This window comes from Lutra lutra, chromosome 3 (genome assembly GCF_902655055.1).
Source record: "Lutra lutra chromosome 3, mLutLut1.2, whole genome shotgun sequence".
Lineage (NCBI taxonomy): Eukaryota > Metazoa > Chordata > Mammalia > Carnivora > Mustelidae > Lutra > Lutra lutra.
In genome coordinates, this window is record NC_062280.1 from 77,209,032 (window position 1) to 77,230,436 (window position 21,405).

General features: G+C 36.2%; 1 long non-coding RNA gene across 1 annotated transcript in view; it reads right to left on the minus strand.

The window, feature by feature from the left end:
* LOC125095818 (uncharacterized) overlaps positions 1-20,894 on the minus strand; it is a 268,620-nt gene extending 247,726 nt beyond the window's left edge. The window contains exon 1 of the long non-coding RNA XR_007125958.1: positions 20,677-20,894. This is a non-coding gene — a long non-coding RNA (uncharacterized LOC125095818). The remainder of the gene's footprint in view (positions 1-20,676) is intronic.
* Between the last annotated feature and the right edge of the window lie 511 nt (positions 20,895-21,405).

Here is a 21,405-nt window from a genome sequence, read left to right on the forward strand (position 1 = left end):
TGAGAAATTATCCAGATATAAGCAGCATAAATAAAGATGAGATGAAAAGTCATGAAGTTTTGCACACAGTTAGTGCACACAGTTAGTGGTTATCCTTGCAGATGCAGCAGTGACAGAGTTCTCCAAAAGCAGAGCATCCTATTGGGCAAAGCAAAAAGTATATACATTTTTGTGAGTAGAGCTAAAACTCTTCCCAGAAATTCCTTTTGTTCTAAGAATCTTTCCTAATTGTTCCTATTACACTTTAAAGTTGCCTGGTAATTCCAAAGCAGTAGTTCTGTTTGTTTGGTTTTAATAGCCTATTTTGGGGCACCACGGTGGCTAAGTAGGTTAAGTGTCTGCCTTTGGCTCAGGTCCTGATCTCAAGGTCCTGGAATAGAGCCCTGCATTGGGCTCCCTGTTTATCGGGAAGCCCACTTCTCCCTCTCCCCCCCCCCCCCCCCCACTTATGTTCCCTCTCTCGCTGTCTCTCTCTGTCAAATAAAGAAATAAAATCTTTATTTTTAAAAAAGCCTATTTTACTTAAATTTGCTATCCCCAAACTGAATGTCACAGGGAATTAGTTATTACTCATTTTAATCTATTTATTTTCTCACAAGAAAGGAAATAATCTGTATGTCTACACTGAGAACTTTGCCAGTGGTCATTACCTGTATTTTCATTTGTACATCCTCTGTTTATTTTTCTTAAAGATTTTATTTATTTATTTGACAGAGAGAGATCATAAGTAGGCGCAGAGAGAGAGAGAAGGAAGATGGCTCCCTGCCAAGCAGAGAGCTCAATGTGGGACACGATCCCAGGACCCTGAAATCACAACCTGAGCCGAAGGCAGAGGCTTAACCCACCGAGCCACCCAGGCGCCCCTGTGTATCCTCTGTTTAAAGAATAGCTTCTGGTATTTTTATCTCATTACCAAAATTTAAAACTTTCACTTCTTTACTTAAGATGATGGGATTACTTTACTTCAGGTAAGTTTCTTTCAGAGTTACCTTCAAGCTCACGTGTCAGGAGCTTTCTTGCCCCCTATGTTATCCCCTTAGCAGTATCAACAACACCTCAAAACATTTCTTTCAATGAACATTTCAGAGCACTCCTTATGATCCCAAACTGTGGTGTCCTAGGCATTTAAGGGTCCCTGTCAAAATACTAACAATTCAATTAGAAGTTGCTGCTATTGATGCTAGGATCATTTCATTTACTGCATCTATAGGTGTGTTCCAAGGGTACCTTTGATAGAGGTAGACAGAAGAGGAGGGCGTCTGGGTGGCTCAGTGGGTTAAAGCCTCTGCCCTCAGCTCAGGTCGTGATTTCAGTGTTCTGGGTTCGAGCCCCGCATTGGGGTCTCTGCTCAGCATGGAGCCTGCTTCCTCCTTTCTCTCTGCCTGCTTGTGAAAAGAGAGAGCCCAAGTAGGAACATATTAAACTACTAGCTCATCTCTTTCTTGCTCTCACTTTCTCCCTCCTTCTCTCTCCCCCTGGATCCCTTTCAACTTCTGAAATTTAAAGCTAAGGTAAATTACTGTATCCTTTCCCCAACCTAATATTAAAGCACCTTATGGTTAATTCTGGCACCCCTCTCTTCTTTACTCTAGTTGGTCACATCCAGTCCCATAACTTTAAGTTCTATCTAGAAATGAATGACTATATTTTTTTATTTCCAATCTCAATCACTCCAAGCTCCTACAGTCTACAACGCCTCTTTGATATCACATAGGGATTTCAAATCTAATAAGACAAAACTCACCATTTGAATTTTCCTCTAAAACTTTTTCATTCTCTTCTCTGTGTCAGTAAATGGCAACTGCCTTCCTCTCAATGTCAGTGTCTCAACTCATCTGATTCTTCAAAATGAAATCTATGTTAATTACTTTCCCCTTCTTCTACCCTCCTGTTGTCCCCTACATTTCCCCCCTACTCCTCAGATCTCATCTCTTACCCTGTGCTGGATGGCCCTCAGTCACTGCCATCTACATTGGCCTCCTCCTTGCTGCCGCCTCAGGGCATTTACATTTGCTTTTCTGACTGGAAAGTTCCTCTTCCAGTTATCAATCTACACACCTCAATTCAAGTGTCTGCTCAAATATCACCACCTCAAAAAGCCTTCCCTGAGCACATTATACAAAATATCATCTTACCCTCCATCCCCCTTACCTACCTTTGTTTATACCTCATAGCACTGACCGCTTCTTGACTGTGTATTTATTCATGTCATTCTCTTGTTGCTTAAACACTAGTTCCCAGAGGGTAGGGACTTTGTCCATTTTGTTCACTCTTGTGCCTCTTGTCCCTAGAACATTGCCTGACACAAAGCAACTATTTGTTGAATGAATGGATTTCTGATGCAGAGAGGTGCTTTGGATGATCAGAAAGTAGCATGAGCACTGCTGGAGAGGTGTGCAGGAGAGCAGAGAAGTGGGACCCAATTGGGAATATTTAGGTACTGAAGATAAACTTTGCCTAGTATACCCTTTCCCTAAGGTTAGATCTGAATTTTATCATTTATTTTTCAGGGCAAAAATGTCAGAGCCTCCAAGGTCTACACTATTCACAGGAGATCATTTAAGTGATTTTGACAGTAAAAAAATAGAGCATGGCTCTACCTCCTTTCCTACTCCCCTTACACTTTAACTGCGGCCTCTTTGGAGTGTGAGGTATCATTTACAGCAGAGTATACATTTTTTGTCTCTTTATGACCCAATAGAAATCAAAAGTTGGTACCTTTTCCACTTGCATTCTTAGTTCATTCACAACACAATTTAATGTGGAAATTCAGTGTTTTTATTTATGATGTAAGATTAGGACTTGGGTACATGTCAAAGCTTTATTGTAGAAGCTACCAGAGGGAATAAGAGTGAAGAAGTAGGTAGAGTGAACAGAAAAGGAGGAAAAGCCAATACAAAGGGATATCCCCCAGGTCACCGCTATGAGCAACAGTCTCAGTTCCAATGGGACTTCCTCAGAAGCCTATATAAAATGCCTCTCAGGGTTGTCTACCTGAAGTCAGGAGGCTAGAGCAGGGGTAGGCCTACTATGGCCTGTGGGCCAAATCTGCCCAGTGTCTTTTTTTTATAAATAAATTTTTTTTGGAACGCAGCCATGTTAAGTTGTTTATTTATTGCTTAAGGCTCTGTTGGAGCAAAAGTACAGAGTGTCCTAGCTGCCACAGAGACTATAGTCCTCAGAACCTAATATAATTATCATTGGGCCTTTTTCTGAACTAATTTACCAGTCTCTCTTCTAGAGCACTTATCCTCAAGCTCCCATTCACCATTGTAGGAGGATTTCTTGAGGAGCTTTCTCACTTCCCTGCTTCCTGGTATTGATTGTAAGAGGACCAAGTCATCTTAGAGTTGAGAGGCCTCTGGCTGAATGTGGAAGCATACTGCATACGGCTGCTTACTGTCAGTGAGAGGTGAGTCCAAACAGGCACAGAACCATCCCTTAAAGCTTCAGCTGAAATTAATAATGGACCAAGAGATTGTAAACCATGCCTCAGTGGCATCTACTAGTCTTGATTTGGGCACATGTTAACAAGTTTGTATCCCGGTAAGTGAAAATCTATTTACAGAGGAAAATCTTAACTAGTGAGGCTCCTAAATGAGACTTGGGGAGAATTGACTTACTGATTGAGGTGATTATTACAAACTAATTGACAAGTGATAACTAATCCTAATAATTGTTGAGTTTCCTTAACTTCTCCCATAAATTACTTTTACCCTCTTGCAAGCCATTGCCAGCCAAATAGTTTTTATTTTCTTTTGAAATTATTGTTTGTAGGTTTATACTTAAATAAAAATTGATAAATGCTTAATGGAAAAAAAAGTTATAAGAACTTACAAAGAAATGAAAGTTCAATCTTATTTCTTATTCCAATGCCAGAAATTTAAAAAGATTTTGTGGTCGGGATGCCTGGTTGGTTCAGCCATAAGAGCATACAACTCTTGATCTCAGGATCTTGACGTTGAGCCCATGTCAGGTGTAGAGATGACTAAAAATAAACAAGCTTTTAAAAAATTGTCGTTTGTATTTAATCTTACAGATTTAAAAAATTTTCTATTTGAATATATATCACTTACATATGTTTAAAATAAACTATGAACTTTTAACTAACTCTCTTTTCCCAAATGCAATATATATTAGACCTTTTCCCATATCATTACAAAAGTATTTTAATACTTTTTAAAGTTTCCTCAGTATTTTTAATAGCCGTACAGTATCCCATTCCATATACATACTTTAACTGATTCCTCTGATAAATATTAAATGATTTCTAATTTTTTACTATTCAAAATGATACTAAAAAATAAAACAATAAAGAGCAAAGAAGGAGTGGTGCTCTATATATACATTGACTAAGTTCCTGTTGGTAAATGCCAGTCTCCAGGACTGGACTGGAACCAGGATTCCTTGAGAAAATGGCTGATTCCAGTGCTAGGATGAGGACAGTGAGCCTAGATCATCTTATTGTATCAGAAAGTAGGAAAGTGCTCTGAAAATTATTGCATTATGTCAAAAGGATCCAAAAATTTGCTTGAAGTGGTTCCATTTGCCAAGTATGGTCCAAATTTGCGTACCCAAATAACAAAGATTGTATCTTAGTTAAGATAAAGTTGTTAATATTATATGTTAATAAAGATTATTTTATTGACTAAAATTAGAAGTCACTAGTCCATACCAATACAAAGAAAATTGAAATACATACAGGAAAAGAGAAAGTTCTTCCTTACAGTAGAAAGCAAACAATATAGAAGGAATGATGAAATTAGAAAATCACCGTCTGGCAACCAAGTCAACAATTGACTTGGGTATGACTCAACATGAGATCCTAAAATTAGTGGGTGAAAGTTTGAGGGGTAACTGAATTTTTTTAATCTCAAAGTATATACCCACAAAATACCTATTAGTTACAAAGAGAAATATGATAATATTGCACTAGAAAAACCTGGCAAGTACCTTAACCAAGTGTTCAAAGTTAACATTACCAGTAAGAAGACGAAACTGTAGCATGTGCCTCCTGGTCTGACAAACTAAGGGAAGGACTAAAAAACGTATGACATGAACCCAGTCATGAAAATACATGAGACTGACACAAAATAAGAAAATACTGCAAATTACCTGGCCTGTACTCTTTTAAAAATGTCAATGTCATGACATACAAAGAAACACAGAAACAGTTCCAGATTAAATGAAACTAAAGAGACGTGACAATGAATACAAGCCATGGGTTTTCTTGCCATAAAAAACATTACTGGGACATCTGAAGAAATCTGAATAAGTTCTCCAGCTAAGATATCAGTATTGTATCAACATGAAATTCTTAACTTTTGTAAATGTCTGAGCTTACATGGAAATGTTCTGGATTTTTAGGATATACAGAATATTTAAATGTTTAAATTAAACACAATGAAGTATTTAAGTGTAAAGGAGTGCTCTGTACAACTCACAAACACTGCAGAAAAAATTGTGTAAGGCTGTGTGGAGAGAGGAAAAAGAGAAGGAGAAGAAAGCAAATGTAATGAAGTGTTAATACTTGGGAATTTGGGGTTAAATTTATCTTCTTTGGTTATTCTTGTGATTTTTCTATAAATCTCAGATTATGCCAAGAGTCAATTTTGTAAACAGTACTCGAGTGAACATCAGTCTTTATAACTATTTGTATCATTCGAAAAGAGTTAGTGTAGAAAAAACTTCAAGTGGAATTGATAAATCAAGGAATATACACATTCTGGATTTTCAGAGAAACCGAAAAAATTCTATCTTACTCCTGTGTGCCATTTGATAATCCACAAATGATACAGAAGATAATCCATTTTTGACACTTTGATATCAACAAACATTGTCCCTCTTTTGAATTCAAGTCTGATAAGCAAGAAATGAGATCTCTTCACTACTGGGGTTTGCAGTCCTTTGATGAGGAGATAGGTTGAATATCTCTTCAGAGATTCAGTAATCATTTGAATTTCATTCTGTTTAAAGTGCCTGTTCATACACTTTGCCATTTCAGGTGTCATTTTTTTTCCTTAAATCATTTATAAATTTTATTATGTCAAAAAGAATAACAAATGTGATATTGATTGTAAATGTGGATTCTTTCAACCTTTTAATTGTGCTTTATAATTTTAGCTATTCAAGTGAGTCTTTTCCGTAAGGATCAGGATTTCATACCATGTTTAGAAACTAAGTCTATATAAAACTTTTTTAAAAGTTTAAAACTTTTTTTTTACAGTTTTATCTTGATAGAAGGGAAGTTAATAACAATCTGTAAACCAAATGCTCCACATGTTCTACATTGAAAACAATTGTTACAGAATAGTTCAATTTTACTAGCTTGCTCAAGATTTATGATGGATTTGAATCCCAAGGACAGATTTGGTAGATTTCCCTCATCTTCCCCCATCCCAGTCTCACTCTAGCAGATGACAGTAGATGTAGGGAAAGTGCTATCATCCTTCCCATATCGGCTATCTTTTTCCAGAAATACTATCTTAGTGTAAATATCCGCCTGGAGAGAATCTAGTTGTTTTCTGCTCAGATGGGGCTGGCAGGCAGTGTCAGTCCCTTTGATCCCTTGAAAGCACATGGGCCTGTGGGCTGCCATCCTCTTGAAGGATCCTGTCATTTCCTGTCAATCCATATTAGACAAGCATAGTGTTTTGTAACAATATATCTTCTTCAAGGTGATTTAGTTACTTTCTGCCAAGATTATGCTAGAGGATGTCATTACTTTTGTCCTGTCTGTCTCGTTCTTTTTATTGCTAGAAAATGTTGTCATTTACTTTCACTGATAATCTCTCTCTCTGAGAAAAGATTGTATTAATATTTTTCTGCTGGCTAAAATCTTCATTTTCACATCGAAGAACATAGAAATAAGATTGCTGTGCCTGTTCTTTGAAGATGTTGTCACAAATAAACAATAAAGGACCCTAAGGAAAAGGGAACTCTAAAAGTAGCAACATATTATGCATAGAATATTTTTAAAAGAAAAGAGCATATATATAAGCATTCGTTTACATGCAAATTGACCTCTTTGTATATTGGTTAAGAGGAAAGATTTGGCTTTTACCATTGCTAGCTAAGTAACACTGAACGTGTGTCATATGCTGTTGTAGCTTACTCTTCTCATCTATAAAATAGAAATAATTACTGTACTATGTCTTAGTGTTGTTGCAAAGATTTACTTAGATAAATCCATGGGAAGTATTTTGATAGTACTTAGTACTTATTAAGACCTCGGGGAACATTAGCTGTCATCATCAACAGTATAAATAATCTTTATACATTGTAGTAATAACTACCTAAAATAATTAGATTCTGAAATAACGTATTTAATACTTAATAGTATTATCTGTAATACACAAATGCCCTTTAACTGGACATTGACAGATATTGACTAAACCAAATCTTCTCATTAACTCATGAACTACTACTACAACAACAAAAATCTGTGCAGCAGTTACAGAGAGGAATATTTCTAAAAATATGGCTTTAGTTAAGTCAGGCCTCTACAAAGAATATTTTTCATTTTTGGATAAGAATATTTTACCATAAATGACTCTTGAGCTAAAGAGGTTTGTAATGGACTTGCTGTAAATAAATGAAGGCTTCTTTCTCCTGGAGTCTTCTGCCATTTTTTTGGAGCATTCTGGAAAAGGTGACTCCATGACATCTCTTTCATTCAGACCTCGGACAGCTCCTGACACACTCCCAATCCCCCACTCTAACATTCCTCCTCCAGGCACCCCCCCACCATTTAATTTAGAAGGATTTTATGTTTACTCCTATTTTATTAGTCTTTCTTTATATATATATATATATATATATATATATATATATATATATATATATACATACTCTGTGTATTTCACATTTTGGAATAAAAAACAAGTTGCCAGGCAATAATCACTATATGATGTCTTAAAGGAGTTATGTATCACAATAAAATAAATATGGCACAAATATAAGAAACAGAAAATTAGTGCAAAATGCACACTTTAAAATTATGAAACTTAAAATTGGCTTCTGTGTCTAATCTCATCGGTAGTTAGAATTACTGGATCTATTAACATATTAGGGAGAATCACGAACATAGCATAGCTTTATTTAACCTGATGAAGTAACTCATTATATCCTTGGATACAATGGACACTGCCTACATAAAGATAGATTGATTCATTGGCAATTGAATTGCCTTGCCCAATGTGTGCTAATTAATGGAATAATAAAGGGAAGATTGTAACGGAGAACAACAATTAAAATGTTGTGTGTACTTTTAAATTTTACTGATATATGCTTAAGACACATGAAATGCATAGATTTTAGGGGTACTTTCAGTTTTAACAAATGCAGACACCCATGTATTCCATACATTTCTCAAGATAACAGGGTACTTCTCTCTTTAGGAAGTTCCTGTGCCCTTTTCCCAGTCAATCCCTTCCACCTAGAAAGCAGCACTTTTCAGAATCCTATCGCAAGAGATTAATTGCGTTTGGTCTAGAACTTCATGTAAGTAGAATCATGCAACATGTACTTTTTGGGCTTCTTTTGCTGCGTGGTCTTATTTGAGATACGGTGACATTGCAGAGTGTGACACTAATTTAATCCTTTTTTTCTGAATAGTATTCCATTGTATGAATATACTAGTTTGTTTATCCATTCTTCTTTTGATGGACACACACCTGGACAGTTTCCAAATTTTACTATTATGATTAGAGCTGCTATAAACATTCTTCTACTGCACTTTATATTATTACATATTTTCATTTCTGCCAGATAAACAGCAGGAAGCACAATACTCTATAAATATATAATTTTTAACTTTATAAGAAACTGCCGCACTCTGTCCCAAAGTGGTTTACCAGTATTATTCCTACTAGCATTATGAGAAATCTGAAAGTTCCATATCCTGGACAGCATTTGGTATTGTGAATATTTTTGTGGTTATTTTCATTTTAACCCTTCTAATAAGGGGTATCTCCTTGTGGTTTTAATTTGCTTCCCTGTGCTTGATAATGCTGAGCAATAAGTTCTTTATCAGATATATATGTTGCAAATATTTTCTCCTGAGTCTATGAATTGACTATTCATTACTTAGCGGTGTCTTTGGAAGAACCGAAGTCTTTGATTATTATGAACTTCAATTAACATTTTCTTTCTTTTATGATTAGTGTTTTCCAGGTCATTGCTAAGAAATTTTCATCTTACCCAAGGTAGCAAAGCGATTTTGCATGGAATGCTTCTTGAAGTTTTATTAATTTAGCCTTTATGTGTAAGTCTATAAGCCCTCTTGAATTAATTTTAGTGTATAATATGGAGTAGGTACTGTAGGTATGTTCAGTTTTTCTCCATCTAAATATCCAAATGTTTCCAAAACATTGGTTGAAAATGTTCTTTCAGCACAGAACCACTTTGGGACTTTTGTATCAAGTCATTGGACCATGTACGCATAGATCTCTTTGAGGGTCCTTTATTCTCTGCCATTGATCTATTTGTCTATATTTTGACCAATCTCACACTGTATTACTATACTTTTAAATAGTAATTTGCTTACTATAGCTTTATGTAAGTTTTAAAATCAAGTAATGTAAGCCCTCCAACTTTTAAGATTATTTTGGTCATTTTAGGTTCTTTAAATCTTTCACATAGTTTTTAGGGCCAGCTTGACAATTTATCAAAAAATCTTATAGTCATTTCTATTAAGATTTCATTGAATGTACTGGTCAATTTGGCAAGAATTTATATCTTAAAAATATTGAATCTTCCTGTCCAAGAATATGGTATATCTTTATTTATTTACGTCTGCTTTAGTTTCTATTGGCAGTGGTTTGTAGTTTTCAGTGTAGAGGTTCTATAAGTTTTTTGTTAAATTTATTCCTAAGTATTTTATAATTTTAGATTCTACTACTGACCATTTTTTAAACCCTTTTTTCAGTTGTTCACTGCTATTATAGAGAAAAATAATTGAGTTCTGTATACTAATTTTGGATTCTCGATATGTTAAATTCACTCACTTTTAGTTGGTATTTAGTTGGAGATTTTTATAAGTTTTTTTGTTATAATAATATCATCTGAAAATAGTTTTACATTTTCCTTCCTTTAAATCTTTTCTGTTTTCTTTTCTCATGGCATTAGCTAGAATGAAAATGTCTAAATAGTACAATGTTGAACAGAATTAGGGAAAGTTTTAATATTGCAACAGAGGGCAGTAGACTTTTCTAAAATGTATTATATCAAATGAGTGAAGTTTCTATCTCTAGTGTTTTGTGAATTTTTATCATGAATAGGTTCCTAAATTTTGCCAAATACTACTTATGCATTTCTTGCAGTATTGTGGGTTTTTTTCCCTACTTTAAACTATTATTTTGAATTACATCAATTTTTTAATGTTTAGAACCTCACACTTATGTCTAAACCCCACATGGTCATGATTTATTATGGCTTTATATCTATTACTTAATTTGATATGCTAGTATTTTGTTAAGATTTTCCACATCCATGGTTATAAGCACTATGAGTTCCTTTTTTTCTTGTGATATTATCTGGTTTTGTTAATACAATTATGGTGGTCTTATAAAATAAATTGGGAATTTTTTTTTTCTTTTCTAGTTTCTGAATTTGTATATGTCTAATGTTATTTATTAGTTAAGTGTTTGGTAGAACTCACCAGTGAAGCTATCTGGCTGGGGTAGGAGTTTTCTTTGTGTAAAGATTTTTTTATGAAAAGTTCAATCTCTGTAGCAGTATAGGGTATATTAGCTTTTTATTGCTGTGTTAACAAACTATCCCTAAAACTTAACAGATTAAAAGAACAAACATTGATTATCTCACAGTTTCTGTGGGTCAGTGATCAGGGAGCAGCTTAAATGGGTGCTTCTGACTTAGAATCTCTAGAGATTTCATTCAAGCTGTCAGCCTAGGCTGCCATCATCTGAAGACTCAGCTGGTAGAGAATTCACCTCAAGTTCATTCATGTGGCTTTTGGCAGGCCTTAGTACTTACTGGTCATTGACGACTAATGCCTTCCTTGGTGGGCTTCTCCAAGGCTACCTAACTGCTGTCCTCACAAAATGGCAGCTGGCTTACCAGAGAGTGAGTGATAGAAGACAGAGATAAAGATAGATACAGATATAGATAAGGTATGTAGAGAGAGACCTGTAATGTCTTTTATAGTGGAATCTCGGAACTGAACATGCCATAATTTCTATTGTATTCTGTTGATCACACAAGCCAGTTCAGATAAAACATGGGAGGGGATAACACAGAGGTTTGAATACCAGTATTGTGATATATACAGATTAATACAATCATAAGTGGTGGAAAAAATAAAGGTATACTTTTCAGAAAAAATAAGTATTCATCCTAGTATCTGTACGTATATTGGGAGTTTTATGCTTCTTTCTGACACTAATATAGAGAGGCATTGACAAACTGGACTAGTTAGGCAAGATAAAAAACCACAAATATTGCAGAGTGTTTCTCAAATGCCAAATGAAGAATGGTACTTACAACTGGTTGAAAATCTTGAAAAGCAGCATATTCTATGATAGTCCTATCTTAAAGGATTTATCCTGAGAAAATACTCTGGATGAGTACACAAAGTTGTGTGTGGAGTCTTCACAGAGTTGGGGCACCTGGCTGGCTCAGTCAGTAGAGTGTGTGACTCTTGATCTCAGGGTCATGAGTTCAAGCCCCACATTGTGCATGGAGCCTTCTGTAAATTAAAAAAAAAAAAAATCTTCACAGTGTTATTTAGCAAAAAAAAATATGCAAAGAACTTATTTGTTCAAAAGTAAAGCATGTTACAGAAAATTGGTATTTTGTAGCCATCAAAATGATTTTCTAAACATATTCACTGACATGAAAATGTTTTTATCTTTGGTTCTAAGTAGAATAGAAACAAGTTGCAAAAAATAGAATTTCCACAGAATGGTTTCATTATAAGAAAAATATATGTATAAAAAAGTCTAGATATTATTTTTTTAACGATTTTATTTAAGAAAGAGAGCACCCATGCAAGAAGGGGGAGGTGCAAAGGAGAGGAAGAAACAACCTCCCAGCCTCCCCTCTGGATCATGACCTGAGCTGAAGGCAGATCTTAACCAGCTGAGCCACTCAGGTGCCCAATAGTATAGATATTATTACTGAAAATATTAACAGTTATACCATAGTAGACATCTGTTGTTTTAGCTTACCCAGTATCTATTTCTCCTTCTCCTAAAAGCAAGACCTAGACTTTTTAATTATCCTTTTCTTATCCTCTGTTCAAATGACTGGTGGAATTAACTCCAACCCCCAAGTTCAACAAAGGGGTTGGCATGGAACCTACTCTCAAGCAACAGTTGTATTCCCAGCCAGCCACAGACAATGATTCAGTCTTAAGATTGAGAGAGTCAAATCCCAGACTTTCGTTTGAATAAATCTGGAGGTAGAGTGCCTCTGTTGCTCCTCCGTGGAAGCCAAGAGATGGTGGGCTACCTGGGGAGATCATTTGACTGTGCATTTCCAGTCAAGCCCTAGTGTTATCTCTCTTGGGCTCCACTCCCCTATGTTACATCATCATGTTTATCCCCACCACAGACCCTTCTAGTTGCCTTTGCTGCATCTCTTGGCTTTTGGACTGAATTAGGAAAAAAGGAAGGAAGGAAAGATGGAAGGGAAGGAGGAATGAATCGAGAGAGAGGAAGAAAGCTTGATGTTCATTGATTTATGAAAAAACGACTAGGTACGAAATTAGGGAAATTTATTTGAGACAAATGAAAACAAAAGGGGAACCAAGATCATTGTGTTCTTCATGGTTAAAGACTCACATATAGAAACAAAAAGAACTATTTTGAATTCAATGGTATAAGTTACGGGGAGGCATATTTGCTTCAGTATCAGCAACATAGTGATCTAACAATGAGAGCTGTCTAAAGGTAAAATGGGATGTCTTGTAAAGTTATGAACCCTTTGTAACTGGAAGCACTGAAGCAGAGACTGGATGCCAATCACCCAAGTTTTGTACAGGAGATTCATTCCTGCCTTAAAGGAAGGATAGCTCCAAATGACAACTAAATTAGTTAACCTGGGTGGGTAACTAACTTGGGAACCCTGGGCTTTCATTTCATCTTTTTATTTCCAAATATGACAAATGAGTCTTTGCACAGCACGCTTTTTAACATAACTCAAAAAAATGTCTGAAAGAGGATATTTGGGGAAAGCAGTACTTGCAATTTTCTACTAGCAGAAATAATTAGGTCCTGATCTTGTGACTCAGAATAATCAGTAGTCAGTGCTTTAAATACAAAGAACCTAACGTGACACAGTGTTCCCTTTTGAAAAATAAAGCTATTTTGAATTATACAGAGAAGAGAAATTTCCCTTAGATAAAATTGAAAACATTACATACCATATCAGGGAAAGAGAAACATTATATTTTTATCAGCGTGGGACTTTAGAGTGTTTTTTATGAAAACATGAGCATGACAAAGTGGAAAAAAAACAAAAAATATTGATAAATTTCTGAACTGTCAGATTTTAGCTAATGGAGTAAAATTGCTCGGGTCCTTATGGAATAAATTTTACACATGAGTGTTCATTCCTTTAAGCAATAAAAGTTTTGTTTTGATAGAAGTCTTTTTACAAATGTATAGGTACATTTGTCACTCTCCTGCCTTAACAGAGAATATAATAATAATAATAATAATAACAACAATAATAATGCCTTAATGACCCAGAGAATTATCATTGTATGCTCAACTTACGTGGAAGGTCCTCAGAGTCTTCTGAAGCATATTCTGTATAATATGGATATACACATATGTATTCCAAACTTAACATGCCATTAATGTGTGTTTTGAGTAGTATTGTCTCCTTTTTAAAGTTTTTCAGTTTTCTTCCTTACTCTCAGACTTCAGTCTGTCATTCTTCAATGCTGCTAATAAATCTATCTCTGGCAGCCTTTTTCCTGATGTTAAATTTGTCGCTTTTTATCTGCTACCGTTTTGAAAAATGGATTACTTAAGCAGAATAAGAACACACAAGAAAGATTAGATCAAAACGGTGGGCTGAGCACCTGTGTGTGCCTCGTCTTCCTTTCCCAAATCCTTAGAAATGAAGGAAATCGATGTTGTATGTGTGCCATACAAGAATGCATGGCATTTTCAAAATCAGTTTATTTGAGGTGTATAATTCCTGGGGGAGTCAAAACTGTTTGGAGTGTCTTGGTTCATAACTCCTCCCTGCAATACTGGAGCTGGGTTGGAGGATTTTTGATATAGAGACAATCAAAACCATTTGGTTAGTGGGAAAGAGGCTTGACAAAAAGCATAGCATGGTCAACATGGGGACACTAGCTAAAAGGAGGCCTTTCCCTCCACCATCCTGCCACTCATCAAATGTTGAAAAGCTTGGGTTTTAAAATGAGAAACTGACCTTTTTCAGTTTAACTTGAACAGAATTCACATTTTATTTAAGTCAACATGTAAACAGCTTACAAAAATGATAAATTTTGGGGCGCCTGGGTGGCTCAGTGGGTTAAGCCGCTGCCTTCAGCTCAGGTCATGATCTCAGGGTCCTGGGATCGAGCCCCGCATCGGGCTCTCTGCTCGGCAGGGAGCCTGCTTCCTCCTCTCTCTCTACCTGCCTCTCTGCCTGCTTGTGATATCTCTCTTTCAAATAAATAAATAAAAATCTTTTAAAAAATGATAAATTTTAATTTATATGTAAATTATTTAATCCCTTAATAGTTTTGGAACTAGAGACTGATGACTTTTTTCATTCTGGAAGATTCCAAGTTAACATTGTTTCAATGTTACCTCTCTGCCAGTCCTTCCAGTCTCTTCCTCTGAAATTCTTCTTAGAAGGACATTAGAATTGTGTCACCTACCCTCCAAATCTCTTAATTACCGTTTCTTATTTTAATTTCTTTTGTCTCTCCATATGGTGTTTTAGGTGAATTCCTCAGACTATCTTCTCATTCCCTAATTCTCTCTTTTACTATGCCAATGTATCAATTAGGTATTGTCTCACAAATCACTTCAAAATTTAGTGGTTTGAAATAAGAACAATGTATTTCTTGTTTCTCATGATTTTGTGGGCTGGCTGGGAGGTTTTCTGCTGGCCTTGCCTGGACTCCCTCTTGCAACTACAGCTTCCTGGCACGTCAGCTCGAGCCTGTGCTTCACTGGGCTGTGGGACTGCTGAAGTGACCGAACCACTCACTCCACGTGATCTCTCACTGCCCAGGGGAGAGCCTGTGGCTTCTGCATTCCCAGCATCAAAAGTATATTGGACCCAATACTTATGTACTTTCCAAGCCTCTACTTGCCTCACTTTTGCTAGTGATCCACTGGCTAAAACAAGTCACAGAGAAATAGACTCCACCTTTTGATGGCAGGAGCTACAAAAAAATGTATGCCCATTCTTCATACTTTACCATACCTGGCTAGAACTTATTGATCATCCACATTTCATATTATAAGTATGGTTTTTCATTTATAATTTTTGTAAGTCTTTTTTCATATCCACATATTCTCTTTTCAAGCCATTTTGTTGCATGAAATCTTATTCTTATAATGAATATTTTTTTTAAATTTCTTTCTTTGAAAGAACAAACTTATTTTAAGATCTTTGTCATATTGTTCCATGCAACGGATTTCACAGAGGGTGAATTTATGTTCTGCTTGTTAACTTTGTTGGTTGTCTTTTTTATCACTACTTTTTTCATGAGGTTCATCTGAGGGGTGGATTTTGTTTTGATTTTATGTTTTGGTTCTCAGTCTCTCTCCTCCACCTATCTTACTTTTACTTACTCTCCCACTCCTTCAGACCTCTGGTCCAGAATTGAGTCTTCTAATGTGTTTTTGGGATCCCACACTATTACGACCTATGGGTTTAGAATGGATTTGGGCCTGAGGCCAGAAGGCAGCTTGACTCAATTTTCAATTAAAGTCTTCTTGCTTCTTGCTTCCTGCTTCCTTAGCCTACACTTTCCTGTGAGTCCTAGAGAGAAAGTCAGCAGGAAGAAGGTGGAGGGTAAAAATACAGGGCCTTCCATTTTTCAGCTTCCTTTCATTAGGGTGGGTAGGAAAGGTCCCACTCCAGCCACTGGCTTTAAGCTGTGAGTCAGGTCAGATCCCCTATCTCCTGTGGAGGATTTTTAATCTTCCTTACCAGAGGAGTCATCCATTCCCCACTTCTGTTTCCAGGCTCGTCCTCTGGCAGGCCTTTAGCTTTAGTCCCACTTACTCATTCATATTTCTGCTGGTTTATGAGCCACGAAGATGTTTACATGTTTTGGGCTCAGTGTATGCATTTTACATTTTATGTATTATGGCAATGGTTTTCAATGAGATGAAGTACATTACGTATGAATGTACTATCCAACTGACAAAAGTCCCACAATTGTTTCAGCAAAGCACCTTTTATCAACTCAGGAGTATATGACAAGCACAGGAAAAGGTGTTCAATATTGCTAACCATTTGGGAAATAGAAATTCAAACCACAGTCAGGTGTTACCACATAATTATTAGAATAGCTAAAATTAAAATCTGATTGTACCAAGTGTTAACAGGATATAGAGGAAGAGGAGCTCCCATGCACTGTTGGTGGGAATGAAAAATTACAAAACAAGTTTGGAAAACAGCCTGGCAGTTTCTTAAAAAGTTAACATACACCCACACACCATATGATTTAAACATTCTACTAAGGTATTTACCCAATTAATGCATTCATTCCCATAAAGACTCATATATAAATGTTTATGACAGTTTTATTTGTAATGACCAAAAATCCAAATTCTATCAACAGCTGGATGGGTGAATAAACTGTGGTATATGCATACAACGGAACGCTACTTGGCAGTTAAAAGGAATGAACTATTAATGCAGAATGAATCTCAAAATAATTAAGCTGAGTGAAAGAAACCAGACAAAAAAGAATGCATACCACATGGTTCCATTTATAAACATCTAGAAAATGCAAACTAATCTACAGTGACAAAAATTAGATCAGTAATCATCCGGAGATAAGAAGCTGAAACAGAAAAGGGTGGAAAGTAGAGATCACCGAGTCATAAAGGAGATTTTGTAGGTAATGAACATGGTTATTATGGTGATGGTTTCATAGTACTTATATACCAAGCTTAAATTATACACTTCATATCCGGCTTATTATATACTAATTATGCCTTAATAAAGCATTTTCTTTTTTTTTTTTAAGATTTATTTATTTGACAGAGAGAAACACAGCGAGAGAGGGAACACAAGCAGCGGGGTGGCAGAGGGAGAAGCAGGCTTCCCTCCAAACATAGACAATGCGGGTCTCGATCCCAGGACTCTGGGATCATGATCTGAGCTGAAGGCAGCCACTTAACAGCTGAGCCACCCAGGTGCCCCAGTAAAGCTTTTTCAAAATAATTCGATGCCTTGTATTTCCAAGCTAGTTTAACTTGGACATACTAGTTTTACTTAAAGTGAAATTGTAATATTGGGGCACTGGGTGGCTCAGTGGGTTAAGCCTCTGCCTTCGGCTCAGGTCATGCATGGTCTCAGGGTCCTGGGATCGAGCCCCACATAGGGCTGTCTGCTCAGCGGGGAGCCTGCTTCCCCCTCTCCCTCTGCCTGCCTCTCTGTGTACTTGTGATCTCTCTCTCTGTCAAATAAATAAATAAAATCTTTAAAAAGTAAAATAAAATAAAAAGAAATTGTAACATTGACAAAAATATTAACAATGACAACTAACATTTTTTTTTTGGCACCTTGCCAAGCCAGTTATCATGCTAAGCATTCTACTGGGTCATCTCCCTTGACCCATTCAACAAACTTGTCAGTAAAGAATTACTAATAACCTCATTACCTACATAAAGAAGCCTGGGCTTCAAAAGACTAAGTAACTTGCCCAGGAGTTGACACATTGGTCAGTGGTAAAAATGGGATTTGAACCATAAACTGTGGTTCCAGGGCCCAAACTTTTATTTAACATTACCCCTAGTTGGATGGGAAGGAAAATTTGCCTCAATCTTAATCAGTTTTTTACAGTCTTGTCATTTAAAACTGCTCTACCTCACCCTGATTTTTATCTCCTCCTAGGAAAAGCTAATAAGTTTTTTCCCAAGGATGGGGGGCGGTGGTTCAAGAAAGAGCACCACCTAGTTATGTCTTACCAGGTTACCAATGTATGGAAAAACTAAAATGATGGGGTGTCCTTGCTGATTTTTTACATCCAGTGATCACCTTCACTTGTCTTTACTGGAGTATTTTATACCTTTTAGAGACAGAAATGGATAGTATACCATAATTCCTGTCCATAGAATTGCAGATTATCTTGTGAAATACTATATTGATTATTGCCCTATAGACAGTGACTTCTTTTAGCCTTTGTTTTATCCATTTGTATATACATTTCAGCATTTATCATGACTGTAGGTTGTCTTTTGAACTGATTGTAACATCTACTGGTTCCCTCATGAATTAGTAAGTTACATAAACTCTTTAACTTGTGTTCATTTTTGTTCGTATGAGAGACATGATTTTGTCCTTAAAAAAAAAAACTATCCTTTAATACGTGTATAATTTAAAATAATTCTAAAAATATACTACCTAACAGAGCAAGCAGCTCAATGAATTTAGTGATCTCTTCCTAACCCTGTCCAACCATGAAGTTCCCTCTGTATATATTTTTTAATGACTGTGAGCATTACAATTCTAATGTAAGACAATGATGAGCCCCTTCCATTGTGTCTAATTAGATTAAGTTAGGTTTGGGAATGGGAAATAGAGACCAGACATAAAAAAGAGTTGGAGAAGTTCAAATGGGGTTTTCCCTCCCATAAAGGGAAATAAAGTTTAAAGACAAGAGGAGGAAAAGTATGTGCAGACTTTAAGACTGCCTTCTTGTGACATCTGTAAGGGGAAAGGAAGGAAGCCAAATACATGTTCTTTGGCTTGAGGGGATCATAGAAGGAGCTGCAACCTTATAAAGCTGAGTATTTGGAAAGAAAGTAAGAAATATCTGCTTTATGATGATGAGTGTATTAAATACAGATGACTCATGGTTTTTTCGAGTTCAAATATCCACATTCTTCTCTGTCCCTTGGTTAAGGAAATAAGGTGATAAGACAGAGCAGATGAGGAGGCCTGACCAAGATGCAGGTGCCTAGAGCCTAAGATTAAATAACTGTAAGTACAGAAAATCAGAAAAGCATTGACAGTTCTAGAACTGAACAAAGCTTTGTTATCCAGATTATCTTCCATAAAGGAAAACAAATGTATGGATATCTGGTTCAAACTAAAAGGGAAATTCTGAAAGCTTTCTGTAAGAAAAACAGTAAATGGGAATTGAGTACAGCATATATACTTAAGGCGTGTAAAATAGCAGTGGTGCTGTCTTTATAAATAAATAGTGTTTTATCTAAGATGACATTAAAAATGCTTAACAAGAAAGACCTATCTGGAAGGATGCAGGAGCAAGGTTTTGGAGGCCCCAGGCTGTGCCTGACTTTGAGCTGGGATCCAGGCTGGGTGATGGGAAATCCAATAGCCCTCGGGCAAATAAGCAAGGTCACTGGGGCAAGTGACTGGCACTTGGAAGGCTGGGGAAGTGGCTGCTTACAAATTGCATGGAATTATTTTGCTATTTTAATTAAAATGCTTCTCTCTCTCTCTCTCTCTCTCGTTCTCATAAGTACTTGGTACTGCTCACCTAAGCAGAAAAAACAGAACTGTAAAAGAACTGGTCACTGTATGAGTTAGGAATGGGCAGAGCTACAAACAATAGAAAAGTATAACAGAGGGGCTTAACAGAAGAGTTCTTTTTCATCGCGTGAGTGTGCACACCCACACACACACACACACACACACACAGAATCTAGATATGAACAGTCCAAGGTTTGGACATATGATGCGTAGAAGACATCATCAGGAACCCAGTCTCCTTCCATCGTCACGCTCCTCTATCCTTAGCCATCCTCACCATGATTGTTACCCCCCCACACCCTTCACATCTAGGTTTCAGTAGACAATGAGATGGAAGAGTGCAGGTGTTGTACCTGTCTTAGGAGAGCAGACATTTGCTTGCTTTTGGCCAGAAGGGTGTCACATTATCTACCCTAGATGCCATGCAGCATCAGGCTGTCAGTATTTTCAATGATGCACTTTGTTGCCTTGAACAAAATGAGAATTTATTAGTGAGGATAAAGGGGGAAAAGAAATATTGGTTGGATAAAAATACACTACACTCATCTAAAAACTCCATCACAAATTGGGTAGAATTGGCTCTACCAATGAATTCTTAACATTTACAAAAAAGTCTTAAAATAGCAAAGTACAGCCAGTCTGCTATGGGTTTTTAAATAATGTATTGTGTCATTCAGTAAATGTTGTTATTTTTAAATTTCACATCTGCAGGGATGTATGTAATCACAACCTCATGTTTAAGTGGAAACCGTTGTATTACATATAAGCTGTTTCCAAACATGTATAACTAATCAAATTTTTAAGCCAAATTTCTTCATCCATGCAGAAAAAACACTCCTCATTGATGTTCACATAAAAGCTTTTCATGAATGTAAGATTAATTTTGTAGTGTTTGAGGAGAAAGGAAGGGCATAATTTTAAAATTGTAAAACTATCCTAGTGAAGGCAATCAAGAATAAAGGACTTTTCAACTTAAAAAAAAATTTTAATTTCGGAGCTACTCACCCCTTTAAGGTAGTTACATTTTGTTCTTCCTGGTTTGTCTTCTTTTCTAAGGTGATTTTCAGTTTCCATTCTGTCTTTTCTATTTTTGTTTGACTTTTAATTTTTTTCTCCATTTCAGAATGGAATTTTTATAAGAGTGGTAAAGAGGTGTTTTTTTTCTTCCCCAAATTGCCCAACTTTATGTATCTCTATTCTAGAAAATGGTGTTGTCATTTGTCTCTGCAGAAGCTTTTCATAGTTTCTAATGCAGCAAATGAAATGCAGTAAGCTATGTTCCCAGTTTAAAAACATCTATGATGAAATACTGTGTAAGAGTTCATTGGAGAATAACCCTTGCGTAAAGCATTTGAGCATTGCTTTATTTAGTGTGAATCCCAGTTTGGGAAGAAAAATGTTTTCAGAACAGTTTCCTTTTGGTAACTCTTAATACTGCTGGATTCTCATAGTGCAGCAGAGAGGAGAGGAGTCAGGTAGAGACCAACATACACAGTCAAGATCCTGCTACCCACATACAGTGCATATAGTGATAAAATGCCTCAATCAAAAACTAAGCAGTTCCCTGAAAAATAAAGATGAAGAGGAACAAGTGGACATTTCCAACGTAGATGTTAGTTCTTCATTTAATCTATACGTATGTTCCATTTGAATTAACTCAAAGTAAGTAGGCTGAAATACTTACTCCATTGCTTGAAGCTCATTTACCCTAAATTTTTGTCACTAATGACCAAT